Source organism: Manis pentadactyla, chromosome 12, assembly GCF_030020395.1.
Source record: "Manis pentadactyla isolate mManPen7 chromosome 12, mManPen7.hap1, whole genome shotgun sequence".
In the NCBI taxonomy this organism is placed as follows: Eukaryota; Metazoa; Chordata; class Mammalia; order Pholidota; family Manidae; genus Manis; species Manis pentadactyla.
Window position 1 is genome coordinate 88,061,814 of NC_080030.1, and position 26,530 is coordinate 88,088,343.

A 26,530-nucleotide genomic window follows, 5' to 3' on the forward strand; every position below is an offset into this window, starting at 1 on the left:
CACATTTTTATGCAAGTTGTACTCTCCTAAAATACCAAACTATCACCTCTTCTACTGACCTATTTATTTTTCACAAAATATTGTAATTGCCATATTACAAGTATAAATCCAATTAAGTACCTAAGAATAATCATGTCACATTAATCTTTGTGTATTTCTAAAGTCATCTTATCTTTTCCTCCAAGCTGAGTAACATAGACACCCAAGGACAAAGTATTAAGTAAATTTAAAAATAAGAGTGTTTATTAATACCTGGAAAGTGTCTCTCTCACTTCTATTTAGAATCTATGGTTACATAACATCTTCAAAACATCTAGTCCTAATACACAGTTCCAAAAGAGACCATGTCTGGATCAAGACCAATATAACAAATAGTTATTATTCTACTATTTATTATTAGGGAACTTCAAGGATAAATTTTACATGGCAAGCAATATGGAAGAGAATACTTGGCCAGTCTTGGTAAGAACTGTGATACCAGAGAACTAGAGTACAGAAACAACGAACGTGAATGTAGTAATTTAGCCAATTAAGTTTCAGACAGTAATGTCACTATTAGTATAAATACTGAGGAGGGGTATTTACTGTACTTCACAAGGACAAGACCTACCAAAGAAAAGTGTGTTTTAAAATACCTGTTTAAAAATACAAAGATCACAGGGTCAGAAAGTCAAATTTCAGAAAAAGGCTGGATTACCAAAGGAAGAAGTCTGTATAAGAATAATTTAGTAAAATGTTAACAGAAAGATAGCTTTAGAAACACCTTTTTTTGCAAAGATGTAATAGAATTCAACTCAAAAGACAGGTTTATTTCATTTTTCTTGTACTTCAATTAGTTATAAAAGTTTTACCTTTTTAATCTTTTATATTATTAACTGACTAAAATATTATAGGGCTGTCCAAAAGATTTTATATCTTTAAAACAAATTTTAATATTTGTTTTCAAAGATAAAAATCTCAAACTGTTTATATATGAACTGTTACAATTTTAGTTACAAATCATTATATACAAATTGTTACATATATTAAAACTCTTCCACATAAAAAAGAACACTGGAATTTTCTAAATAACAGTAGATATAGTTAAATTCACAAAACAGTTATCAAGAAATTACTTTGTATTAGACATAATTCTGGGTGCTAGGACTAATATATGATAATTAAGATTCTAATGTCCAAGGTAGGAATGACTGAATTTTAAGTAACCTCAGGGATTAGATTTGTTTAAGTAAAAATGATGAACAAGTTGAGGAGACCTGGGAGGGTAGAACAGTGAATTTAGACAATACTCGAGTTTTGAGAACTCCCTGAAATCAGTGGAAGGAGGTGTAGTGTCCGCGTGACTGCTGAGAGGTAGTATAAGCAACAGTTCACGTAAAACAGCACAGTGCCTAAGAGCATAACCAGGAGCCTGAAGGTCTGCATTCAATTCCTGGTTCTGCTACTTTCAACTGCAGAACCATCATCAGGTCAAAAATTCTCTTTGCCTCATTCTTCTCATCTATAATGTTGGAATAAAAATAGTACTTATCTCAAACAAAAGGTCATTGAGAAGATTAAAAATGAAAGTGTTTAGAACAGGGACTTATACACTATGCATTATATATACAAGTGTTAGGTGTTATATTTAGTAGTAATAATTATCTGTTAGTATTACAGCTAGCATTGTACTTACTATGAACCAAAAGTTAATAAAGCCAAATATTTCTGATTGGGAAAAGTGCTAGTCAATTGTGAATTTTTAAAAAATAGATTTTGTCAACTGCACTTAGCAACTGAATAGTCTATAGGCAAATATTGTTGTCCAACATATTCCTTCCCCAGGAATTTGTCATGAATAAACTAGGTTTGAAGTAGGAAGAAAATGTCACTGGTAGATAGAAATGAGATAGATAAAACAAGAAATAAAGGGAAGGAAAATAGCACATCAAAGATTCCAGAAATAAATACCAAAGCAAATTAAGTTTATACAAAAATGGAAGAATAAAACCAAGCCGAGAAGGTGGTGCTCAACTGAGAAATATCAGAGCTAATCCCCAGGCTCTCCCATATTGGTTGGAAAAGAAGGAGAATATTTGTAGTGTTCCGATCTTTGCGGGAGAAGGATGTTACACATTCAAGGTACTATTTCTATTATTATATTCCCTATCCCTGTCACTTTGAAAATAGTATTTGCATAAATGGAAAATGTTTTTAAAATTCAAATAAACAATACTCAATTTAAAAGCTCTAAATGATACATTTTGGAAACATTTTTCATTGTTGGAAATTAGCTGCAAATTTTGATTCAAGTAGGAGGCACACTAGAGGACTTTCTCCTCTACTATGTTGGATTTTAAGGACTTTGTAAACAATGAGTCAACTGAACAAAATGTATGAAACAACTGTTTTCAGACACTGGACAATTGGCAGCACAAAAATTTGATTTCCAAGAAAAGATTAACAAGTGAGCTGATCCCTAACGTACTTAAAAGTGTATATATTTTAGAAAGCTGAGCAGGGAATGTGGAGATCAAGATGGTCTTGTGTTAAGCAGACAAAGAGATCAGAAAAGTTGAGGCAATTGGAAGTTACAGGGCAGTGATAATGATAGGAAGTACCTACGTAGAAACAGAGCTGTAGAAATCTGCCTGTGGACTCCTTGAGTCCTTGCTGAATACTAATCCATTCTTGTGTAGTTTCAGCAAAGAATAACTGGGATGATTCAGGCTGGACAATTCCCAGAGTTCACACAGGGTAAGAAGACTGGGGCTTTAACCATCTTGAGTGGAATAAGTCCTCACTGTGAAGTAAGGGCATTCAGCAGAAACCTCAGGGGGGCTGTGCCTTAGCAGTAGTGCCAAACTCAGCTAGGTCAAAGGTCACTCTAGACTTCCCCTGACGAAACATAAGAAAAGCCTGAAAGGATTAAACTGGCAGCATCAACTGCCAGAACGAAGCTCAACACTCTTTTAAAAAAGAAAACAAAATCCAGACAATTAACAGTGTAAAAATCTACATATCTAATACCCAACTAAAAAAAAAAATCACTGGACTTACAATAAGGTGGAAAAAAATGCCCGTAACTAGAAGTCAATAGAAAGAGACCCAGAAATGAACAAATGTTGGGAATATATTGGAACAAATGTTGGGAACACATGCAGAATATGCTCAATGCTGAGGACTAGAGAAAAAAATAACCCTGAGGGAAGAGACTAAAGAGATTTGGGGAAAAAAAATCCAAAAGGAAATTCTAGAGTGAAAGAAAAATCATTTGATGAATTAACAGAAGATTAAAGAAAAGAAGAAAAAAGATTAGTGAACTTGAACACATAGCAATAAAAACAGAAGCACAGAGAGGAAAAAAGCTTTAAAGGAAACAGTCTGAGTAACTTGGGGGACGGAATTCAGTTTTCTGACCTGCTTGTAATCAGGGCCAGAGGATGGGGAGGAGGACAGAAATGATGTCTGAAGAATTAATGGCCAAAACATTTTGAAAACAGAAAAAAACCCATAATATATGCAAAATAACAATAACAGGGATTACCAGTAACTTCTCTTTATTATCAGAAGATAATAAAATGAAATCATTAAAGTGCTCAAAGAAAAAAACTCTGCCTAGAATTTTATATCAGGCAAAAGTATTTTTCAAAAACAAAGGCAAATATATTTTCAGACAAAAACAGAGAATTCATGGATAGTACACTTGCACTACAAGAAATTTGTTAAAGGAGGTTCTTCATGCTGAAAAAAAATACTGGGTAGAAACTCAAAATAATACTAGAAAGCAACTATATGAAAATTGCCAAGAGAACAGATCTTAAAATTATCACAAGAGAAGCAAATTATTTTTTTGTAATTATGTAAGGTGACAAATATTAACTCACCTTGCTGTGGTAATCATTTTGCAATGTATATATATGTCAAATCAGTATGTTGTACACCTGAAAAATAATATGTTAATTATACCTCAATTTAAAACTAAACTTTAAAAGATTCATTTCAAAATAAAAGTTAAAAAGGAAATTCAAATCTGTGCAAAGGAATACAAGCACTGGGAATGGTAAATATGTAGATAAATAGAAATTTTTATATAAATAAAAATTTTTTATCATCCTTAAGAATTAAGTGATAATATAAAAGCATTAATATTAATAATGATAAGTAATAATGTATTGTGGGGGTTTTTAAGATACATAGCAGAAAAATGTATGACAAAAACTGAGTGTTTGGAGAGTGTTACTGTTAAGACTTGTATAAACTAGTATAATACAGACTAATAAGAAAAAGACATATTGTGAATCATGGGACAGCTAAGCAAAAATATAGCAAACAGGTATAACTAACAAGACAAAAAAGGGATAAAATGGAATGCTATAAATAATCCAATAGAATACAGGACAAACACAGTAACAAGAAAAAAAAGATGGAGAGCTAAAAAACAAATGGCAAACAATAAATAACCATTGCCAATGGATGTTTGTGTAAAGGGTATAAACATTTCAATTAAAAGTCAGAAGTTATCAGATTGGCTAAAACACCAAATTACAGCTATATGCTATCTATAAGAAAACCATTTGAAAAACACAGGCACATTAAATATCAAAAGATAGAAAAAGAAATACCCATTCCCGTCCCCCAACCATGCTTTGGAGGTGTTTGTCCAGGCTCCACAGGTGCCCTGGGCTTAGCACAAAAATCCTTTTTTCTGTCTTCCACTGGTCCACTGCTCACTACCAACAACGCAGGAGGGCACTTGCAACAATTTCTTAGTAGCTCAGATTGTAACAGGGAATTCACTCTATTTGTTCAGAGCTCTTCCCAAGATAATTTGATTTTACTTTTAACTATTTTTCTCTTATTAATGTCTTTATTAAAAGCTATATTATCTTTTCAAATATTATAAATGTTATAACCAGTGAAATTACCTGGCTGTTCTTCATGTTTTGATTCATTCTCCTCTTTATCTTCAGTAAATTCTGCATTAGCTTGATTACTGGAAAAATATTTACTTATTTAGTGTTACATGTTAATAATACACCTCCATGCAATCCTTTGTGCTAGTTTTTAAAAACCTCTAATATTATATATTTTTTCTCAAGTACTCGTGTTCTATGAAAAACTAAAAATTCGGGAGCTATAAGGATAATGCTTTGAAACTTTTTTAAAAGATTCTCAAAGTCTAAGACTAACTTAACTGCCAAATACAAAGGGTAAAAAATGTCACTATTTCTTAACTTCAAACATAAATATACAATTTTATAACTAAATCTATCCATTTACATGTCTCAGGGCCCAGATAGTCTTTCTACAGGGAAGATTAGGAATTGACCACAAGTGATGAGACCAGTGAAGTCTACGTGGAGGCCAGAAAAAAAATGCCAGGGTCAGCATTTACATGCTAATAAGCAATTTAATCCTGAAATGGAAGCTGAATAGGAGCCATAAACTAATAAATATTCAGACAAGCGACAAAGGAGCTTGAGCAAATCACCTACCGCTTTCTTTCAAACCAAGGAATCAGTTCTACCTTTTCCAATCCATCAACCTCGTCTTCTGTGAGATCTTTAGCAGATACAAGAAACTGTAAAACTACAATAATAAAAACAGCAAACAGCATTGCATACTCAATGCTATGCAGCACTCTGACTAGCTTGTTCTAGAGCAGAAATAACAGTGGGTAAGAATATTTTTAAGAAATAACAAAAAGTTAAGAACTATTACAAAGGGTGAGGCAAAAACTTGTGGCCAACAAGCCTGTGTGCTTAATCTGCCCTGACACGGCGGGGAGGGGCAATCCGCGCAGGTCCTCGGGTGGCCCTTGGCAGGGCGTGCCGCGAGCTCCAAGCACAGGCGCTCCTTTCCTAGGGCGTTTCTCCGGGTTGTGCTGGCAGTGAGACTTGACAAAGCAAGCGACAGCATCGCCCAAAGTAAGGCGTGGCTCCACTAACTGTAAGAGCAATAGGTTCCGCAAGCTCAGTGATCCTCTCCTGGGAAGCAGCCGACTGCACGTGCAGACAGCCATCATGGCGCGGTGTGCTGCCTCCGAGGGCCTTGTGGGTCATGGGGAACTGAGGGAAGTAACCGACACGCGAGCACTGCTTTTGTTGTGAGGAATAGTCCTTCATTTCTGACCCAGGAATCCTGTCTCTCTAATCCACATCCACGGAACTGGCAGGCTAACTTGTCAGCTTGCAGGGAGGGTAAAATGAGGCAGTAGTGCCCTGAGGAGACATGTCAGTCCCCGCACGGCTAGTTCATGACAGTCACTGTACTGCTTTATCTGTTGTCTGCAAGAACCTACACAGCCTGAGGGGGCCAGGTACTACACATCCAGAGGTTATGATTCTCTGCTCCTTACTTTATTAACACTTGGTGTTTGTAAAGTTGTAATCTGACTTCCATCTGTAATTTTAAAACTTAAATTGAAAACTGAACCTGAGGACATTAAAGATACCAGGTGTCACAAAGGTGACAATGTCAAAGGTCTACTGTACGTGCCAGAGGACCACTTCAGTCAACCAGTAGGATTTCCAGGATACATGGACACCTCCTGATAATCATCAGGGTGAACCATCCACGAAGGGAGGACACAGACCAACCCTGCCTGCTTCCCCTTCTTTCCTGTTCCTTTTCTCCCTGAAGCTATAACAGCTCCCTGGACTTTCTTATTTACCCTCTCTGTGGAAAATCACTTTCTAATTACTTTCCTAGTAGGATCTTTTTGGCAATGTACTGTTAGTCTCAGTATCTCAGGCATGAAATTTCAGATATCTGGAGGCAAAGAGGGCTCTCAAATACAAATCAACACACACCATTCATGTAGCAGTGATATCCTGACCAAAATAACGAACAGAGAAAAGACTTAAAAATAAGATCTAACCTTTGCCTGTTACAAACAATGTTTACCACTAAGTCCACGCAGATACCACCGTTCCAAAAACATATACATGAAGAGCATTTAATGATGAGTTTATGTTGAATTTACATTACCTATGTAAAGCTTTAAAATGTATGGAGTCATTAGAATCTAATTCCTCATTTAATCTTGAATAATCAATGGAAGATGTTAAGCCTTTCTCAAGCCTGGCAAAAAATTGTTCTTTTTCTTCTTGTTCTTCTAATGTGTCCAGCCCCAATCCGAGGACACTGTGATTGACCTCAGAAACTACCATGTCTAAATGGAAAGCACAAATATATTTTATTAATGTACATAATTTTGAAAAAAAATTAATTATGATAATGCCTTTTTTGACATTTATAGTAAATTTTTTAAAAATTAAAACATACTTTAATCTCTCACCCACCAAACATATTTATATTTATAATCAATATGTAAGGTTATAAGGCTTTTCTAGATGTGTAATTCTAAGCTATTAAAAGAATTAAAGGTATTACAGCTGTTTCATGGTTCAGTCAGTAAAGGCAGCTCCAAGACAGTTATGAATTAATTTTTGTAAAAAGTCTGATTATAAGCACAGTAATCAGCCTGTCAGCTCATACCCCTTACATTTCTTACCATTTGTTTCTAAACTGTCAATACTTAAGACAGAGGTTCCACTGCTCTTAAGAACCTGAACCTGTCTGGCAGAGGGCTCCTCTGTTTCCGTAATAGGCTGAGCGGTCTGCTTTGTTTTCAAATAGCTTACATTTGTTCCAAGCAGTCCTAGGGATGAGAGTTAATATCGTTAGATATTTATGTTTAGGAAATTTTTTTCAGTACTATATCAACTCAGTAATACTGTTATACTAATTTTGTGGACAGTAGCTACAAAATAAATCTTGGTTTACTAAATAAGTATCCATCAGACCTAAAATTCACAAAAGAAAAATTTAGTTCTACTTGCTAGCAGTAGATCTTATTAGATAGACTATTTCAAAAATTTGCATAGTGAGATGATATTTTAAGAATTATTTTGAAGCACAAGTATTTAAAACAGTATACCATGCCACCTAAGAGTATCTTCAGCCTTATATGAAGAGAAGAATGTCACTAGGTGAACTGGAAAACAGAGACAATTCCAGAAGGAAGAGAAGGTACAAAGGGTCCACAGAACACATTTGAGGGTGTGTGCAAAAAGGCCAGGGAGGCTGGATGCAGAGAGTAAGGGTGCATCTGGAGGAAATAAGCACAGAGCGGGAGTTGATGTTCAGACCATTCTTGTCCTCTAGGCCAGGTAGGGGTTTGCTCTTTATTCTAAAAGCAATAGAAAACTGAAACACTGAGAAAGTTATTTCTCCTTCAGAAGGTTCTACACTTTTGATGTCAGGAATCATATCTTGGCTTTGTGTGCTAGTGTCTAGTACTCAAAACATAACATAAACTCAATAAATATCTGTGCTGAATGAGGGACCAGGTTATGGCCTTGGGCAGAGAAACCCTCTCCCTTGTTTAAGTGGATACTGTCAGTTTGCTTCTTAAGTATTCTTCTTTGTCTCCCTTATTAATCAAATCTACTTCTGACTGACAAATTATTTTTTAAGAATTATTAGTACTTCAGTCAATTTACATTCAAGTGTTGATCTATGGCCCAGTCATCTTTCTTTTTGGGGGTGAGCTGCATACTCCATCTCTGATTCATTACTTTCTAGAAGTGAGACTTTAATGCTAATAAAATTTCAAATCTTTGTCAGCAGTTCCAATAGTACTTCATTATATAATATCCTTTTCACGCACCAAAGGGGGAAAAGATTCTAAAAAAGAATTCCTTACATGCAAACTTCAGCACTGTTGCATGGTTTGGGGTTTTATGAAAAAAATGCACTGAATTTTTCATTAAGACAATTCCTTACTGTATAGTATTAAGAAGAACAGAAAAGTGACTATCAAATTCACTCTAACATTCATGTATTAAACACATTTTTATTTACTGTTCACAGTCAAGGGATACAAGAAAAAAGATGTATTTCCTGCCCTCACAAAGCGCCTAATCTCAGTGGTAACCTTATAGGCTAAGACTATCAACACAATATGTAAGTGTTTGTGTGGTGTTTGGACACCAAAATAAAGGAGAAAACAATTATGTTACAAAGGAAGCTAGAAGAATTAGGGAAGGATTGCAAAAAAGAGGTAATGCCAAGCTTTACTGGACAGGAAGGATGAGAGGAAAGGAATTCTAGTGGCAAGAAAGCATGAGCTAATGCACAGAGGCATGGAGCCAATGGCATTTCCAGGAAATGAGGAATAACTGAGTGTGGCTGGAGCACATGAGGCCAGAAAAGGAGGGTTCTAATCAGACTATGTAGAGCACTAATTATCACATTAAGGAATTTGGGCTCAATTTTATGTGAAAAAAACAAAGCCATGGTAAATATTCCCCTAAAGAAGAGATACAAAAATCCTATCAGTTTATAAAATGGTGCTTCATGATCCACAAAGAGTGTGAAGGTCGGTACTTAACAGAAGTGGTCTGGGGTTCCTTACAGACCCAGCAGTATCCCGTATAGCAGGCATACTGAAGAAACATCCCAGAGTAATCTCCCAGTTGTAAACACGTGACCAGGAATAGTTCTGGGAAAGCTGTACACAAGTACAGACAGACTCAATAATTAGTTTTTTTACCATTAAAGCAATAAACTATTTTTTACTATTATAAGTAACAGATTGGGATATCAAAGTCTATAGATTTGTTAAAACCTTTTCAATGTGATGACTGATTAATATATTGTCATCATATTTTATTAAATCACCTTAAATTAATTTACCATTAAACATAATATGTAAACATACTGGTCATCATAATTTGAGAAAATATAAATTATCTCAATGTAAAGTAACTGATAATGCAGAAGTATTTCTCAATTATGTAATAAGTAAAGTAATAAAGAAAATCAATTCATACCTCAAAAATTCATGCTCTAAGTATTACTATTTTTTTATATATTATAGCAAAGTAACAAAATCCAGAATTAAAGTCTTGACTGACCCCTTGTGGTCACATCATCTTAAATTAAAAATGAGTAATATTTACTACCATCTTCAAAATCATCTTCACTCATCCACCATGGCACCGTATCTTTCATTTTCACTTCTCTTTTGGGTTGTCTTGGTGTTTTGTTTGACTTTTCAAAGATTCATCTGAAAACTGAATCAGATACAAGTTACCGAATTTAAATTCAAGAATCCCAGATTCATGACTAAAAATGTTTCTCTCACTGTTCAGCTGCCACACACATGAACAGTATTCTCAGCAATAATGGATAAATTCGTATTTCTAAACATGTGGCCAAAACAGGTTAAAAATCAAGCATTTATCTCTGAACATTAATTTAATATCCAGAATTAAACATGTAAACTAGCCAGGGAGAAAAAATCAGCGACAACAACAATGAAATAAAGACAAGGTGACCAAGAAACTTAATCAGGAAAGGAGAAAAAAGGATACAGTCCCCTTCTAGACATTCTCTAAGACCGAAGAATAAATAATGACTGGGCAAAATTACCTAGCATCAGTCTAGAAGAACACAGAATTCTAAGATTGGTTAGAATTGAATTTTAGGCATTTACCAGAGAAATGAGCATTCGTCGCAATGATTAATAAGCTTTAATAAGCGTTTATTTATTCTTTTTTGCTCTTCAGGTCCAAATTTTACTAATTCTAAATCCCTACTCTAACACCAAGCTACCCTCCCTTGCTCGCAGCCAATAATCTGGCCTTTGCCTTCAAAGAGAAAATAAAGACCTTCAGTCAAAAACCACCATCCTTCCCCTCACCCCGCCACTAAACTCACCTACTAAGATACTGTCTTCCTGTCACAGAAGAGCAATTCTTTCCTCCTCTCCCAAACAGAACCTGCCGAGGGGTCACTCCCAGCTCTCCTGGTTTTCTCGCCCTTGGGTATCCCCTGTCATCATGGAAGCTCCCCTGCCTCCTCTCTTTCCCCTCCTGCCTCCCTCAGATCATAAACCTGCCCACCATTGCATCCCCAGGCCTAGCAGAGCACCAGGCACAACCATGGAATGCAAGCACGAGCACTCGGGTCGACACAACCTTTTAAAAAAAAAGAAAAAGCAAACCAAAAACAAAACAGAACAACCAGGAAGAGTTCCTTATCCCCACCTCCCTTTTACTCTACTGATCACTTCTTTATATGCCACCTTGTGAGTTCACCGCTCAACCCCTTAAAATCTGGTTCCCGTTCAAAACAGCCCTCCAGACACCAAAGATCGCCTACAACCCACAGATAAAGGATCCCTGCCAGTCTTCCTGATCACATCATGGAATTTGACACTGGTGACCAACTCCTACTGCTTGAAAGTCTTTACCTTGGCTTCACAGCATCACATCCTCCAGGTCAGACTTGAGCTCTGTGACCTTTCCCACTCATCCCTTTTAGGAGATCCTGGCTCTTTAACACTAGACTTCCCTAGTGTTCCACTAGGATCAGCTCTTGGTCCTTTCTATTCTCATTCTACACATTTTGCCTGGTGCAGAAATCAACATTTATTTCATGCCTGCTCTTTTAGGATATATACCTAGGTTATGTCACCCCTTAAGTAATCTTAAGCAATCCTGAAGCCCAAGTTTCTACTGTGAGTGTTACAGAGCTGGGATTCAAACTGAAGCCTCTCTGACTAAAACCTGCCTGTCTTCCACCACCCTGTGTTCCGGGGTGACTTTATAAACTTTCACACTTCCCCCTGCCAACCAAACAATTCTACCTCAATGACTTGTAAGAATATCAGTTTTTAAATATTAAAAAAAGAACTGATTGTCTTCCCTGACAACCAGGCAGGAAGTAGGAAGAAGGAAAAATATTCTTTATACCATCTGAATTTTAGTTGCATCACTTTCCAATCAGTCTCTAAACTCACTATCACTTTGAAATGTGCCACTTCTCTCTCCTCCCTACATGTCACTGTTTACCAAATGCAGACAATCTGCCTGAGACTCAGTCTATTCCTTCTAAACCCCATGGCCTCATAAGAGTGTGGAAGGAGTGTAGGTTTTAGGGGCCAGGCAGATTTTCAGACTTTAAAATATGCTAGCTCTGTAGTTTAGGGAAAGTTACCCCTCTTTTCAGTTTATACATCAGTTATAGTCATAGTACCACTGACATTGCAGGGTTGTGGCAAAGATCAGAAAAAAGAAAAGGAGAACACCCACCACCTACCACATAGTTGGTATTCTCACCTTCGACAATCTTCTGCTTTCTAGATTTCTATCACTAAAAACAAACAAAACAAAAAGCTGGTCACCAGATAACAACAGTGCTGGCAAAGATATGGAGAAACCGGAACGCTTCTCTACTGATACACCACTGTCGGGACATAAAATGGCACAGCTACTTTAGAGAACATCTGGCAGTTCCTCAAAAGATTAAACATAGAGTTACCATATGACCCACTGTTTCCGCTGCTAAGTATATAAACAAGAGAAACAAAAACACAGTCCACACAAAAACTTGTACACAATGGTTCACAGCAGCATTATTCATAATCGCCAAAAAGTGGAAATAACTCAAAGTCCATCAACTGGTATGTGGCTAAACAGAATGTGATAAATCCATATGGAACATGGTTTTGCTATAAAACGGAAGTACTGACAGATGCTTCAACATGGATGAACCCTGAAAACGTTAAGGGGAAGAAGCTGATCACAAAAGACTCCATACTGTATAAATCCACTTCTACGAAATATCCATAAAAAACATATATTCAGAGACAGATTAGTGGTGCCGAAGGCTAGAGAAAAGGGTAACTGTTAATGAGCACACCGTTTCTTTTTTGAATGATGAGATGTTGTGAAAGTGTTTGGGTTGATGACTGTATAACTCTGAATATACTAGAGAACCAGTGAATGGTACACTTCCAATGGGTGAAGTGTATGGCATATGATATCTCAATAAATCTGTAGAAAAAAAAGGCTGGTCTCACCAATCTCCGTATAAGCCAAGATATGTAAACCGTATCTTGAACAAAGAGTTTGAACAATAGTTTATCAAAATGACTAAAGAAGTTAGCGTTGACTCTAAAATCATGATTTTCACTGTTAAGAATGAGACACGGCCTTACACAAATCTCTAACATGAGGTAAGAGCTTCAGTGAGTTGAGGCTGAATACGAAAGGAAGGGAGGGAGGAAGAGGGAGAGAATGTTGAACGGGTAGTAAATGAGGGTTGGGAAAAAAATCAGTCTGTAACTGCTTTCTTTTACAATGAAAATATTTCCTGTAAACCTAATTTTCAAACTGTGCCCATTTTTTACATTAAAAAACTCAATTTTCAAATAGGAAGTGATATTCATACCCTGAATGTCTGCTACATCCTGGCAATTGGTGAATGTTCTTTTAAATCCTGACAACAATCCTACAAAGTAAGTACTATTTTTCCTGTTAGATAATGAAACTGAGGTTCTTTCTACTATCAACGCCCTTTATGAACAAGAATGTTAGCGTAACAGTTTAAAATGTCTCTCCTGAATGTCCTGCAAGGCCTCTCCATATATATAAGTACCTAGGATGTAGTACAATCCTCTTATTTATTCATTCAGCAAATATTTATTAAGCATCTATTCAGTATGGCAGGTATAGTAATGAACATACAGCCATCACATCACAGACCATACGTTCTTATGAGAGAGAGGAAGAAAACAGACCTACACGAGTAAAATAATGAATCATGCTAAATGCCACACAGAGCATTAAATATGTGGTCCACTAAGAAGTGCCTTGGTGGTTACTTTTTTACTAGATAAGCTCTCTTAAGATGAAATCTTCAAGTAGTGGTATTTAAAATGAGATCTTTGACAGCCAGCAAAAAAATAGGGGAACAGCATTATTGGCAAAGGGAACCGCTAGTGCAAAGCTCCTAATGTGAAATGGGCTTGGCATCCCTGGGGGAGAAAAAAGGCCACTGCAGTGTGAGTGGATAAGGGAGGAGAGTAGTATAAGGTGAGTAAGGCAGACATGAGCAAAATCACCCTGGGCTTTATAGCCACGGGCAAGAGTCTGGGTTCTGTTCTACGTAATGGAAAGCCAACAGTGTTTTACATAGAGGAGGAACAGTTTGATTTACAGAACAATCATGCTGGCTGGCTGCAGTGTGGTAAAGCAATGCTTGGGAACAGCTGCAGTAGCCCAGGTGAGAAGACTGTCCTGGACTAGGATGGTAACATGAAAAGGGAGAGGCCTAGGGGGTTAATAGATATATCCTGGAGGCAGAGTTGACAGGGTTTGGTGCTAAACCTGTGACACTGAACAAAGGAAATCTCATTTACAGTGGAGCTGGGCGGCCCAAAGTGGGAGCTCTCACACCCTGCCAACCCCTCAACTGCAAATCCTAGGATGACGCTTACCTTACACTTTCCAACAGGAAAAAGCCTACTTTACTCCCCCAGCAGGAGGCAGGAAGGTTTTCTCCAGGCCCAGCAACAGCCCATCCAGAGAGAAACGTCTACAACTCAGCCAACGGGAAACCACTACCCTGAACTCTGGCTTTCCTCCCAACGACTTTCATTCACAGCAGCCCCTCCCGGCTTCCACTGTTCTCTATAAAGTAACATTCCTCTCCTTTGATCTTTGGGCTTGCCTATCGTTTTGCCACAGCTTGCATGTCCCGAATTGCATACCTAAATTGCCATTCCTAAATAAACCCATTTTTCTGGTAAAATAACTGACTGCTTTATTTTCAAGGCTGTCGTCACTTGGTGATCAGAAGTAGGACCCAGATGTCCTCCAACAACACTGAGGCTAGTGAGCGCTCAGGTGCTGATTCCCTCTGAGCTGAGTGCTTTTTGGTTGACCCTGGGGGTTGGAGGGTCAGTCTCTCTTGGATCCACGCTCCGCCCCCTTTGCATTTTGAGCTCTCCAGCTTTATTCCGACTCTGTTTAAAGGCTTAGTCACTCTTGCTTTTGTGAAGGCTTTGTCCCTTCTGGTGAGCACGCGTTTGTTTTTCTGAACGTCTGGCCTTGAGGAATGGGATTCCAATCCTCTGAAGTCCCTCAGGAGAGCCTTCCTTCTGGGACCCCAGCCAACTTTAGGTTTAAAGCTATGGTCCCTCCTCATCCATATTTTTAACCAAATGGATCAACTTAGCTAAAGATAATTTAGACTTCAATTGCTGTTATGAGGAATGTTTGATCCCTCCAAAGTTAACCTTTCTCAAAAGCAAATTAGAAGACCACAGCTCTAAAATTAAACAAAGTGAAAAGAATGCCTATTTTAATTGGTACCAAATGTATTCAGGACACTAAAATTGTCTCTTTGCAAAGTCCAATTTCTAAATTATCCAAGGCAAAAAAACTACTGAAATAAGTCAAAATGGCTTCCGAGGCCTCTCTTTCCCTTTCCCCTCTTCTTTGTCTTTCAAGCCATCTTGTGTCAAGTCCTGCCTCCAGAGCCATCCTTCTTCCCTTAAATTCTCTGCTTCCTTATTCTAATTGTCTCTCTGAGCTTTCTTTTTTCTCCAGGCCTTGAACCTCTCCCTGCTCCCGACTCCTCTGAACCGATCAGAACCTGCCCCTTTGAAGTTAAGTCCTCTGAGGATCTGACCGCCAAACCCTTAGTTTCTTGTGTTCCCTGGAAGAAAGCTGAATTACAAGCTAAAGTCAAAGACTTTTCCAAAGTAACTGAAGTTCTGCATAGATTAGCTGAGGAATTTAAAAATCATTATTTAAACCTATCAACCCAGTAGTTCATATGCTTGTTGGTGAGGCCCAGGCCCAACACTGGCTGAAACTGGCCTGATGAAAAAATCCTAAAAGGGATTTAAAAAATCAGACCGCACTTTTGGCAGGAGGCTGAACCCTGGCCCTAGGCCTCCACAGAACTACAAGAGCCTTCCCTGCACCTGCTGACTGGATCATAATTCACACTTGCGCATAAAAGCCTGACGAACCTGTTCATGATTACCACAGTCAACTTCAGTTTTTAAGGAAAACTCTGGTCCTCTTTTGGATGTCGAGTCCACTCAGGTAGCCCTTAATTCTGTGTTCATTAATGGATTGAGCCAAGATAATTGCCTTCTTGTTAAGAGGACCGGGATGGAATGGGAAACTATGTCCACCCCAGATTTAGTTAACTTAGCAAACCAGCTTGCCCACACTCTAGATGATTCAACTTAAAGGAAAACCACTAAAATTCTTCATTTTTAACTCCAACAAAATGGAGGTCCTTAAACAAAAACAAACCCGCCTGATCTCTGACACTACTGCAAAAAACCAGGGCACTGGAAAAAAGACTGTTACAAACATGCCCTCCAGATGCCTTCGGCCCTCTACCCAGTCTTTCCAATGTCCTCTTAGTCCCCAGTGACGGGGCTCCAAGAGATACAGGGCTCATCCCGTCCTCCCTCTGACCGGCTCACAGAAACGCCTCTTTAGACTGGGAATGAGTTTCTACCTGCCCTCTCTGATACTGAGCTACATTCTCAGGGCTCTGCCCACTGGAACAGAGCAGCCTCTGCCTCAGAGAACCAAAACGGTCTACACAACGGGGGTCTCTAAGAAACCGCAACAATTCCCATCTCCACCCCATCCCTTTGCGTTAGGTCCTCTGAAATACACCCACCGTTTTCTCCTCAGTTCCTCTGACCCGATTCACTTACTGGGCTAAGATTTCTTGGAAAAATATCATGCTGGATTTTTTTCTTTAAAAAGGGGGAAATAATTATAGAATTTGATAGCAGCAACTAATATAAACCTGGGTAAATCAAGCAGCACTTCAACATCTTTTACTTGTTCCATCTCTGATGGCCCTGGAGCTGGTTCTAAGGACACTAACCACTTGTCACTGTTGGGTCAGCTACCACCTACCTTCCCTATGGGCAAAACTCTCAACTGATATTGGCAGAATCCACAGTGCACCTCCTAGTAAGATTCAAATAGATCCCTCACAACCTCTACCCAGAGTTAACCAATAAAAACCCTATAAATAAAGAAGCCATCCAAGGCATTACACCTATAATAGATTATAAGGCTCAGGACCTCATTATCCCCTGCACTAGTCCTTGTAACACCCCTATTTTACCTGTAAGAAAACCCAGCGGCCAAGGATGTTGGTTTGCACAGGACCTCCAAGCAATAAATAACATCAGTATCCCTCAGCACCCTGTTGTTCTTAACCTCATCCACTACTAGCAACTATTCCTACTGAGATTTTTCACTGTAACTAAAATTCCATGAAATTTTTTTCTATAATTGATCTATGCAGGGTATTCTTTAGTATTCCAGTTGATAAGGCTAGCCAGTATCTTTTTGCCTTACTTGGAAAGGAAAACAATATACCCAGACAGTATTGTTCCAGGGTTTTTCTGAGTTCCTGTTATTTCTTGCAAACCTTAAGAGCTGACTTAGATGACACGATGTCTCCTGGAGGACCTACAATGTGTGCATGACTTGCCCCTCTGCTCCCTTTCCCAGGCATCTCCACAGGGGGACAGGGGTCACCCAGGAAAACTTTCAGCCTAAGAAGAACATAAAGTCTCCAAAGAAAAACTGCTGTTTGTTCAAACTTAAGATTCAATATTTAGGGCACCGATCTCGGAGCAAGGACTACATTTAGATCCAGCTTCACAGTATCCTGAACTTCCCAATACCTAAAACTAAGAGCCAATCATGAAGTTCTTCTCAGGCTAGCTGGTTACTGTCACAGTTGAATTCCAAGCTTCTCTTATAGCCCAATCCCTGTAAGTTTTACTAAGAAACAACAAACCTGACTCTATAATTTGGGAAATCAAGATAACATAGTCTTTGGGGCCTTAAAGAAAAGCTTAATAAAGTCCCTGCTTTCAGACATCCTAATTGTCAGCTCCCTGTTTTCCTTTCTGTATGTGAGAAGAAAGGGAATTGCCCTTCAAGTACTCGCCCCAAAATATGGAAAGCATCATTGACCCATAGGGTATTCAAGCCAACAAGTAGGCCCTGGGGCCCACGGACAGCCCACCTTGTCTGAGAGCCATTCCCGCCATTGCCCTTTGGGTAAGGCCACCAAGGAAATGACCGTGGGGTCCCTCCAACCATCCCTGCGCCCCATGAGGCGGCCCTCGTGAGTCCGCACTGCATCCAGTGCTTTTTGGCAGTCATCTTACCTCCTATGAAAGCCTTTTGCCAACTGCTCCTGCTTGAACTTTCCTGCTGTAACAACCTTAGTCTTGCTATTCTTCTCCCCTTTCGCTGACAAAACCCATCGTAGCTGCTTGATGCTGAAAAGATCACCTTTTGACTCCATGATATGTACAGAAAACTTCTCTAATAATTGCAGATTTTTCATGGTTTACTGATAGGTCTTATTTAAAAGATGAAAATGGTAAGTATCACGCAGGGTGCACTTTTTAAACTCCTTTCCAAGTCACTGAAGCAGCACCTTTACCTTCAGCCCCACAGGCCTAATTGTATGCTCCTTAGCTGGGTGTGTACCTTGGCCAAGGGTAAAACCACAAACATCTATATACTGATAATCAATATGCCTTTGGGGTAGTCCATGATCTTGGGATGTTATGGAAACAGCAAGTTTCCCTTACTTCTAATGGGATAAAATTAAAATGGCTCTACCGACCAAGTTGGTTAGAAGCCATACTTGTGCCAGCTGCTCTGGCTATTACTGAGGTTCCCGGGCATTCCAGCTCTGACTCCCTGGAGGCCAAAGGAAACTCCTAAACATGCTGCTCTTAAAGGAATCAATAACCAAACCTCCTCCATGGTCCAAAGGAATGATTCAGCAAATGATCATCTAGGAAAACTGACAAGAGATGCCCAAAATGGACCCAGAAAGGTAGAAGCAATAACAGCAATCTAGTAATTGTTGGTTTGCTAAAAAGAGAGAACTCCAGCTTGGGCCAAGTAACAGTCTAGTCCTGCCAGAGACTAAAATCCCTATTGCCTGTCACTGTACATGCATTAAGTCACTGGTCTACTGACAAAATGACAGTCTTCCTGAACCAATACTGGTGGGGAACCATTAATAAGGCTGCAAAAAATGCCTATTTTGCTTATCCACCAATCCAATATATAATTCTGGGAAACCCATCCATGAGACCCCCCCAGCCTAGATTTGGCAAATGGGTTTTATTCTGTTCCCCCCTCATGGATATAAATGTTTTAGTCATGGCTCATATGTTTGTTCATTTTGACTGAAGCTTTCCCTTGTAGACAGGCTATGTTGCCTTCTGTGGCTAAAATCTTATTAGAAAATATTATTTTTACCTGGGGAACCCCTCTCAAATGTCATAGTAACTGGGGAGCCCACCTCATTAGTCAAGTCCTTTGACAGGTCTGTGCAGGTCCTATAGCACTCGAACTGCTTACTACCCTCAACCCTCAGGGCTAGTTAAATGTACTAATGGCATTATTAAGACCCAACTGGCAAAATTTATAAAGAGCCTTCAAATACCCTGGCCAAAAGCATCCCCACTGATCCTTCTACATTCCAGATCTACCCCTCTGGGACTCAAATTCTCTCCTTTTGAGACTGTTGCAAGGTGTCTGGGGCCCCTGGCTCCTGCCTCCTTTGATTCAGAGCTGAAGAAAGGAGATCTGCTCCAGCACCATAAAGGCCTTACTGCTGCTGTTGAGAATGACCTGTGTAGCAGAACCATCCTCTCACAGCATGCTCCCAGGAGACAATGGTTGTGAACATCACACCTTGCAACCGGGAGATTTTTGTCTGTTGGAAAAGACACCTCTACAAGTACTCTCTTCAACCTTGTTGGAAGGGCCCCTACCAGGTACTATTAAACAATCCTTGGGCTGCCAAACTGCAGGGAACAGACTTCTGGATTCACGTCATTTCAAAAGAGAGTACCAAACCCCGACTGGACCTGCACACCGACTGGTGACCTGAAAGTAAATATTTCTAGGAACTGAAGCAGATGACATCTCATGGAGACAAAGTTTTCCCAAGAAGTCCAGACTAGTCCTGTGTACCTCTTTCTCACTGTTGCTTCTTATACTATATTTTCTCCCTTTCTTCCTCGGACAGATAACACTCATCCACATTTCCCATCTATTGCAAAAGGGTGAAACTTCTCTGATTGTTTCATTTGTTACCAGAAACCTCAATCTGTTCACAATAACAGTGATCCCTTAGTTTACCCTCTAAGTAATTTAACTGGAATCCTGAAAGTCACTGCATGCCTAAACTGTTCCATAGTTCCCCTTTATCAGGATAGAACACTAAATCCACAAACCCTTGGTCCTGCTCAATTTAACCCAACCCCACATACCTATATATATAATATATACATAAAAGACACTACAAAACAGCCAATGTAAGTTGACCCTTTGTAAGCTGGCTGTCATACCCACGTATAGGAAGGCTTTCTGTATGTGATAACATGGTATTTGGGCTTTGACTAAATGATGCTAATACCTCTCTACCAACAATAGGTCCATAAATGCTACTACTTAGGAGGGAGCCCTATGTGCATCTCCTGGATACCCTTTTCTGTGTGAACATTTTGGTAATGGCCTCTAGGCTTGGGAAGTCCATCACCTTGATGGCTGGAGAATAAAAGGACAGTGTGCTCTTGCTGCACTCACTCTTCTCCGTTTTTCTTCATAACAAAACAGTAGCTTCCCTCTGGTGAACCTTCATGGGCACCTTAAACAACTTTCAAGAGGTGTCTGAGACTCCAGGTTTGCCTCCCTGGGGAGAGCCTTTCTCCCTCAGTGGGAATAAGTACCAGTGACAACACGATCAGCTGTCCCTCCCTAACATCAGGGGAGTCGGCCGCGTCCCTAGTCAAAGCAGAAGCAGCCCAACAAGGACCACTTGACTAATTGTCAGAAGCAGTTTGGGACAATCACATTGCCCTCTTTTACTTACTTTTTGAACAAGGTATCTATGTGATAGTAAACACCACCTATTGCGCGTGGATAAACTCTGGGGAAGTAGAAACCCAATTCCGTAAAATTAGGGAATAAGCACAGTTACTACAACAAATTTCACCTGATTCTCCATGGTCCTTTGATTTGTTCAGTTGGTGACCTTTAGGCCTAGGGTCCTGGTTCAGAACCATCATACAATTTAGAATAGCCATGTTATTTTTAATTATGTTTGTATAAGTACTTTTAAGTTTTATAACTGTTGACTATCAAACCTTTGGAGAAACAGTGTACCAAATTAGGTGTGAAGTTAGCTCAATGCTTCAGGATGATCTCCAATGTGTACAACTTTGAGAAGATACAGATTCGGATGGCAAATGCTTGAGAGTTCTCCATCCTAACCTCGAATGTGGCCTTAAATGGTTTCCAACTGCTATGCACTTTCGCTCTGACATGGGACACAACACAGGAAAGGTCATTCCTGGAACTGAGGGACACAGATGATCCAATTCCTGGTCAGTGATGCTTTCAAGGAAAGATCTTGATCAAAAGGGGGAAATGTGAGACTGAAAAAAGGGCACTTCACTTGAAGTACAGCTGGGAGGGTTCTCACACCCCACCAACTCATCATCCATCGTAGAACCCAACAAGGGAACCTTACAGTTTCCAACAGGAAGAGTCTATTTTCCTACCCCAGGAGGAGGAAGATTTTTTCCTCACTCAGCAACAGCTCAGTCAACAGAAAACCATCACCACCCTGAATTCTCTTTCTTCCAATGTACTTTTATTCAAACAGCCCCTTGCAACTTCCTCCTTTTTCCTCTATAATGTTCCTCTCCTTTGTTTTCTGGATTTGCGTATGGTTTTGCCATAGCTTGCTTGCCCCAAATTGCCATTCCCAAGTAAACCCACTTTGCTGGTAAAATAACTAGCTGTCTTATTTTCAAGGTAGGCAGACTGTATCTTAGGGGTGAGAGAGAACTGAAAGATGAATTTCTTATGAGACAAATTTACAATAAAACTTTTAAAAACATAAACTTACCTCTTTCATGAACTGTTCAAATTCTTCATCCAGCTCTTCTTTGGAATAGTAAGCCATAATCAGCAGTTTTCACTTCTCAAACTAAACATTCCATTGAAAACATTGAAAACGCTATAAAACAAGAAACAATGATAAACACCTTTTTGATGAAATCCACATTACATCATGAAAACAACCAGACTTAAACCTCAAACCCCTTTTATTTCTCTTATGACTTAGCATATATGCACAATACGGACCAGTCAGCTGGACAAGAGATTCCTAATTCACTAATAAAACTGATCTGGAAAAGCAGTTTTCACAGTTTGTCATGCACTTAAGATCCAGAATTACATTTTCATTGTTAACATTGAATTGTTAAAAGATGGCCTCCAGAATATTAGCTAAATCTATACACATTAGAGGGGGGGGTGTGTGTGCGTGTGTGTGTTAACATTTCTTAATCAAACCAAGTCCTCTTGAAGAATCTTTTAAAAATTGTAAATTAGCAACCCAAAACACTTTCTTTTTTGCAAAGCACAGGACAGAGTTTTTGCACCTTATGGTTCAGCTATTTATCAATCCATATTAACAGTTTTGCGAACTAGATAGCTTACAGATATGGATGTTTCCAGATACAGACAAATGTAATTTTTTAAGACTCAGAATCTACGAAAAAATTAAATTAATGGAGTATTCAAACCAGAACGAATTTTGTTTCTTTTGAAGAGAACAAACTATGCAGCAAAAACTATGCAATAGTGACTTGGAACGCAAAGCTCTCTTTGAATCAAACTTCAGATCCGCTACAGATTCTGGATTGTAACTCCTTGAGCAGCTCAAACTGCAGCTTATTTCCAGAGGCAAGGGCGGGAGAAATATGCGTGTGCAGACCTGGATAATACTTTGCTCAACCTGCAGAACAATTCCTCCCACACACAGCGCATTTCCGATTCGGCTCAGAGTGTGTGTGGTTAAGGTCAGGGCCTCAGACCTTGGTGAGAGGCGGATCCCCCCGGAAGGGCTCAGCTCCGCGGGGGGCCCCAGCAGGAAGCGTGGGCTCCGGACTTGGCAGGAAGTCAAAGGCGCACCTGCAGGGGAGACTGGGCTGAGGAAGGGGAGAGAGTGGCCCTGGAAAGGGAGCCTGAGGACAATCTCGGCCATGGTGAACCGGGTGCAAAGCGAGCGTCCGCGACTCACCTACCTACCTCTCTAAATTCCGCGCTTCCCCGGAAGGCTGTGGGGTCCGATCAGTTGCCACGGTAACAGACTTCCGCGGCCCAGCACCGGGATCACATGACACTGGCCGGTCACGTGGCTCGTGCCCGGGCTGGAAAATTGTTAGTATCTTTTTGCGGGTAGGAAGGAAGGTCGCAAAAGCCTTGGCCCAGAATAATCTGGTGGATCAGAGCCGCCGCTGCTCCATCAACGAAGACTCCCGCGGCTTTCTCTGCACTCCTTAGAAGACCGGCTAGGGCCCGAGCTCGGGCATGATGGGTGATGTAGGCGCAGCCCGAGGCCTCCTGGGAAATGTAGTTTAGCCCCCCCACGCGGCGGTCCTTTTATTTCCTCATTTCTCATCACTTCGCATCTTCTGTCTTCCCTACCCTGGTCGTTTCAGCTCTTTGCTTTCCATGCAGAAGTTTTGAAAAATTTTAACTTACTTGATTTCCTCCATGTGCAAAGCCCTGTGGGGGCGTTTCAAGAAAAATGCGAACCTATGGGAAAGAACTGTTGTCAGGATAGGGACTCTTCCACCATCTAGTGGGCAAGAACTGAAAATACACCTACACACCGCAACCCGCTACTCATTTAAGAGTATCTGCCGCTACTCATTTAAGAGTATTAAGATGTGCCGGTACCCCTCCTTTCCCCCCATATAGCGGCATCTTACAATTACTTATTGGATTTTATTTTATTTTAGCTTTTTCTTCTTTCTAAAAAGGAAAAAAAAACCCCACGAGCTGGAGTTTCAGAGGACAGCATTTAGGATTTCACTAAGTAAAATAGTTGAAAGGGTTGCTACTAGCGGCTCAGGGTTAAGGAGCTCTATCTCCGGCCCTAACTTCTCATTCAGCAAATCTATTATGATACAAATGTATATATTCCAAGAACTGTTGCGAAAATAAAGATTTGGATAATAATATTTTTTAAAGGCTACTATTTATTGAGCACTGAAGTTGATAGCTTCGCATGCATTATTTCACTTAATCCTTACGATGAACAAGCCAATTCAATTTAGGATATTTTTTGGTTGTTTGTTTCTAAGTGTGATGCATGAACCCTTTGGCAAGACAGAGCTGATGATTCCCTTTTGGCCCCAGGATGGATGCTGTCTTGCCAATGGGTTTCAGCCTCAGGGAAGTTCACTATGGATTCAATGAGACCGAAAAATGACAATAGAACGTTCTTGGGGTGAAAGGGTTTATACTCAACTTTATTCCCATGGTGGCAGGTCAGTCACTAGAATCCCATCACTCAGAGCAAGTCTGCATGCAGCAAGCCGATCTCTGCCTCTGGGCCTCTCTACCGCTGCAGCTGTCTCAGTCTCTGCCCTGGTGTTTTGTGCCAGGTGATAATGGTGAATGGGAAGTTACAGCAGTTATGTACTGATAGCGGCAAAGCAAGCCAAACCCAGACTAAGAAGGTCTGAGTCACACTATCAGGTAAACAACCTTAGATCAGCTTAGGTGCTGACCAACACAGAAAAACGTGTCATCAGTAGAGGAAGAGAGAAATGATGACTATCAGCATGGCTTTGGGACCACCCACAGCAACGGGGACTGGCTAGTTCACAGACGCTCTTGCAGAAACTGCGGCTGGCCAGCACCTTGGAGGCTCAACGGCAGACTGGAGTTAATGGACAGTAAATGTAGGGCTGAGAGGATTTTGAGTGATGCACAAACTTTTCTGACATAGAAATGTGCGATTCCCACTGAACTGCCTTGTGAATGCAATCTACAAGTGGTTATGTGGTAGTCAAAGTCCAAAGCATCAACTTCACCCAATGGGACATGGAAACTCATGGAAAAATCCTTCTTTTTATTTCATGGACCTCATTAGGGCGACTTGGTAGGACTATGGAATCCAGCATTGGTTGGCCATAGCCATGGTCATTCTGATAATGCATCTGTATTTCAGCTTTTCTTCTTTCCTGTTTTTACCAACCCCCTTTCATTATTCCTGATCTCTGGGTCATATTCCCAGATAAATTACTTGTAGGGAAGCCTTTTTGGGAGAAACTGAAGCTGAGACAGTTACCTTATCAACAAAGTTGAGACAATGAATAAATCCAGGTCTTAATATACAAATATACTTCATTTTCATATGTACAGAGATTTAGGAAAATTCTCATGATTTTGGAATTTAAATAATTGTTTCAACTAATCCAAATTTTATTCAGTTTACATTTTGAGTGCTACTGGTCACATTAGTAAGTTGCTTTATCATTAGGATGTTCATTCTGCTATATAAAGTGCACACATATTTAGAGATTTAAAGACTGTGAATAAGAGGGTATTTTTATTCTTTAAGGGGGTATTAAATTGTCCAACATTCTGTCTATGTTTATGAATAATTGATAACATTACATTCTCAAGGAAATAATGTATGAAAAGAAGGGAAAGGATCTTCAATAACAAGGTAAATGGAATTTGTGGCATTATTTCCATTGATATTTGTAATGTCAGTTCACGCTTTCGCCATCAGAGGTCATGAAAGGACAATGTTGAAGAGAAAATTTGAGCTTTCATTCAAAATAAATGCAAGTTTGAAATTTGAGTTGTAACATTCCTAGAATGCTTTGTTAAAAAGAAAATCACAATCTACTTAATGTCGTTTGTAAAGGAAGAAAATAATTTTTAAGAATGTAATGATCTGATGGGTGACAAGAACATCAGGCTATTATTTGACCTAGGTGCTCTCAATTTTTAGTCTAAGAATAAAATTTTAAATGCAAGGTATTGATGACTATTTGTCTTAGAACTATATTGTATTTAATTTCCACTGGACTTGGGTATGTAATTGACAAAAGTATTCCACTTATTTAAAAAAAGGCAATAAAGTTAAAACAGAAGTCTCTAGGAATGCATCTCTTAGTGAACATAGCATATATTTCATAAAACATAGAAAGATATGTCTCATAAACTTTGCATCTGATAAACTAAATGCAAAATGTATTAATTATCTTATTGGTAATAAATTTTATTTTACATGTCTACTGTTGATATGTATTTTGTTTATCATAGGTAGCATGTGTTGGTTCAAAACTTTTCTTGCTCTAGGTAAATTAATTTTTTTTTACACTTTTATTTTTTTATTTTTTAAATTTTGGTATCATTAATCTACAACTACAGAAAGTGCATTATGTTTACTAGGTTCCCCCCTTTACCAAGTTCCCCCCACATACCCCTTCACAGTCGCTGTCCATCTGCGTAGTAAGATGCTGTAAAATCACTACTTGTCTTCTCTGTGTTGCACAGCCTTCCCCGTGACCCCCATGCACTATACATGCTAATCGTAATGCCCCCTTTCTTTTTCCCCACCCTTATCCCTCCCTTCCCACTCATCCTCCCCAGTCCCTTTCCCTTTGGTAACTGTTAGTCCACTCTTGGGTTCTGTGATTCTGCTGTTGTTTTGTTCTTTCAGTTTTCCTTTGTTCTTATACTCCACATATGAGTGAAATCATTTGGTACTTGTCCTTCTCCGCCTGGCTTATTTCACTGAGCATAATACCCTCTAGCTCCATCCATGTTGTTGCAAATGGTAG

General features: G+C 39.4%; 1 long non-coding RNA gene and 1 pseudogene across 1 annotated transcript; both read right to left on the reverse strand.

The window, feature by feature from the left end:
* Positions 1-10,609, reverse strand: part of LOC130679810 (centrosomal protein of 162 kDa-like) — a 70,427-nt pseudogene extending 59,818 nt beyond the window's left edge.
* Positions 10,610-12,113: 1,504 nt separating this feature from the next.
* On the reverse strand, positions 12,114-23,302 carry LOC130679855 (uncharacterized). Its single transcript, XR_008992820.1, has 3 exons — positions 22,971-23,302; positions 21,784-21,894; positions 12,114-12,240 (listed from the first exon to the last, which is right to left on the reverse strand). It is a non-coding gene; the product is annotated as an uncharacterized LOC130679855 (long non-coding RNA).
* Between the last annotated feature and the right edge of the window lie 3,228 nt (positions 23,303-26,530).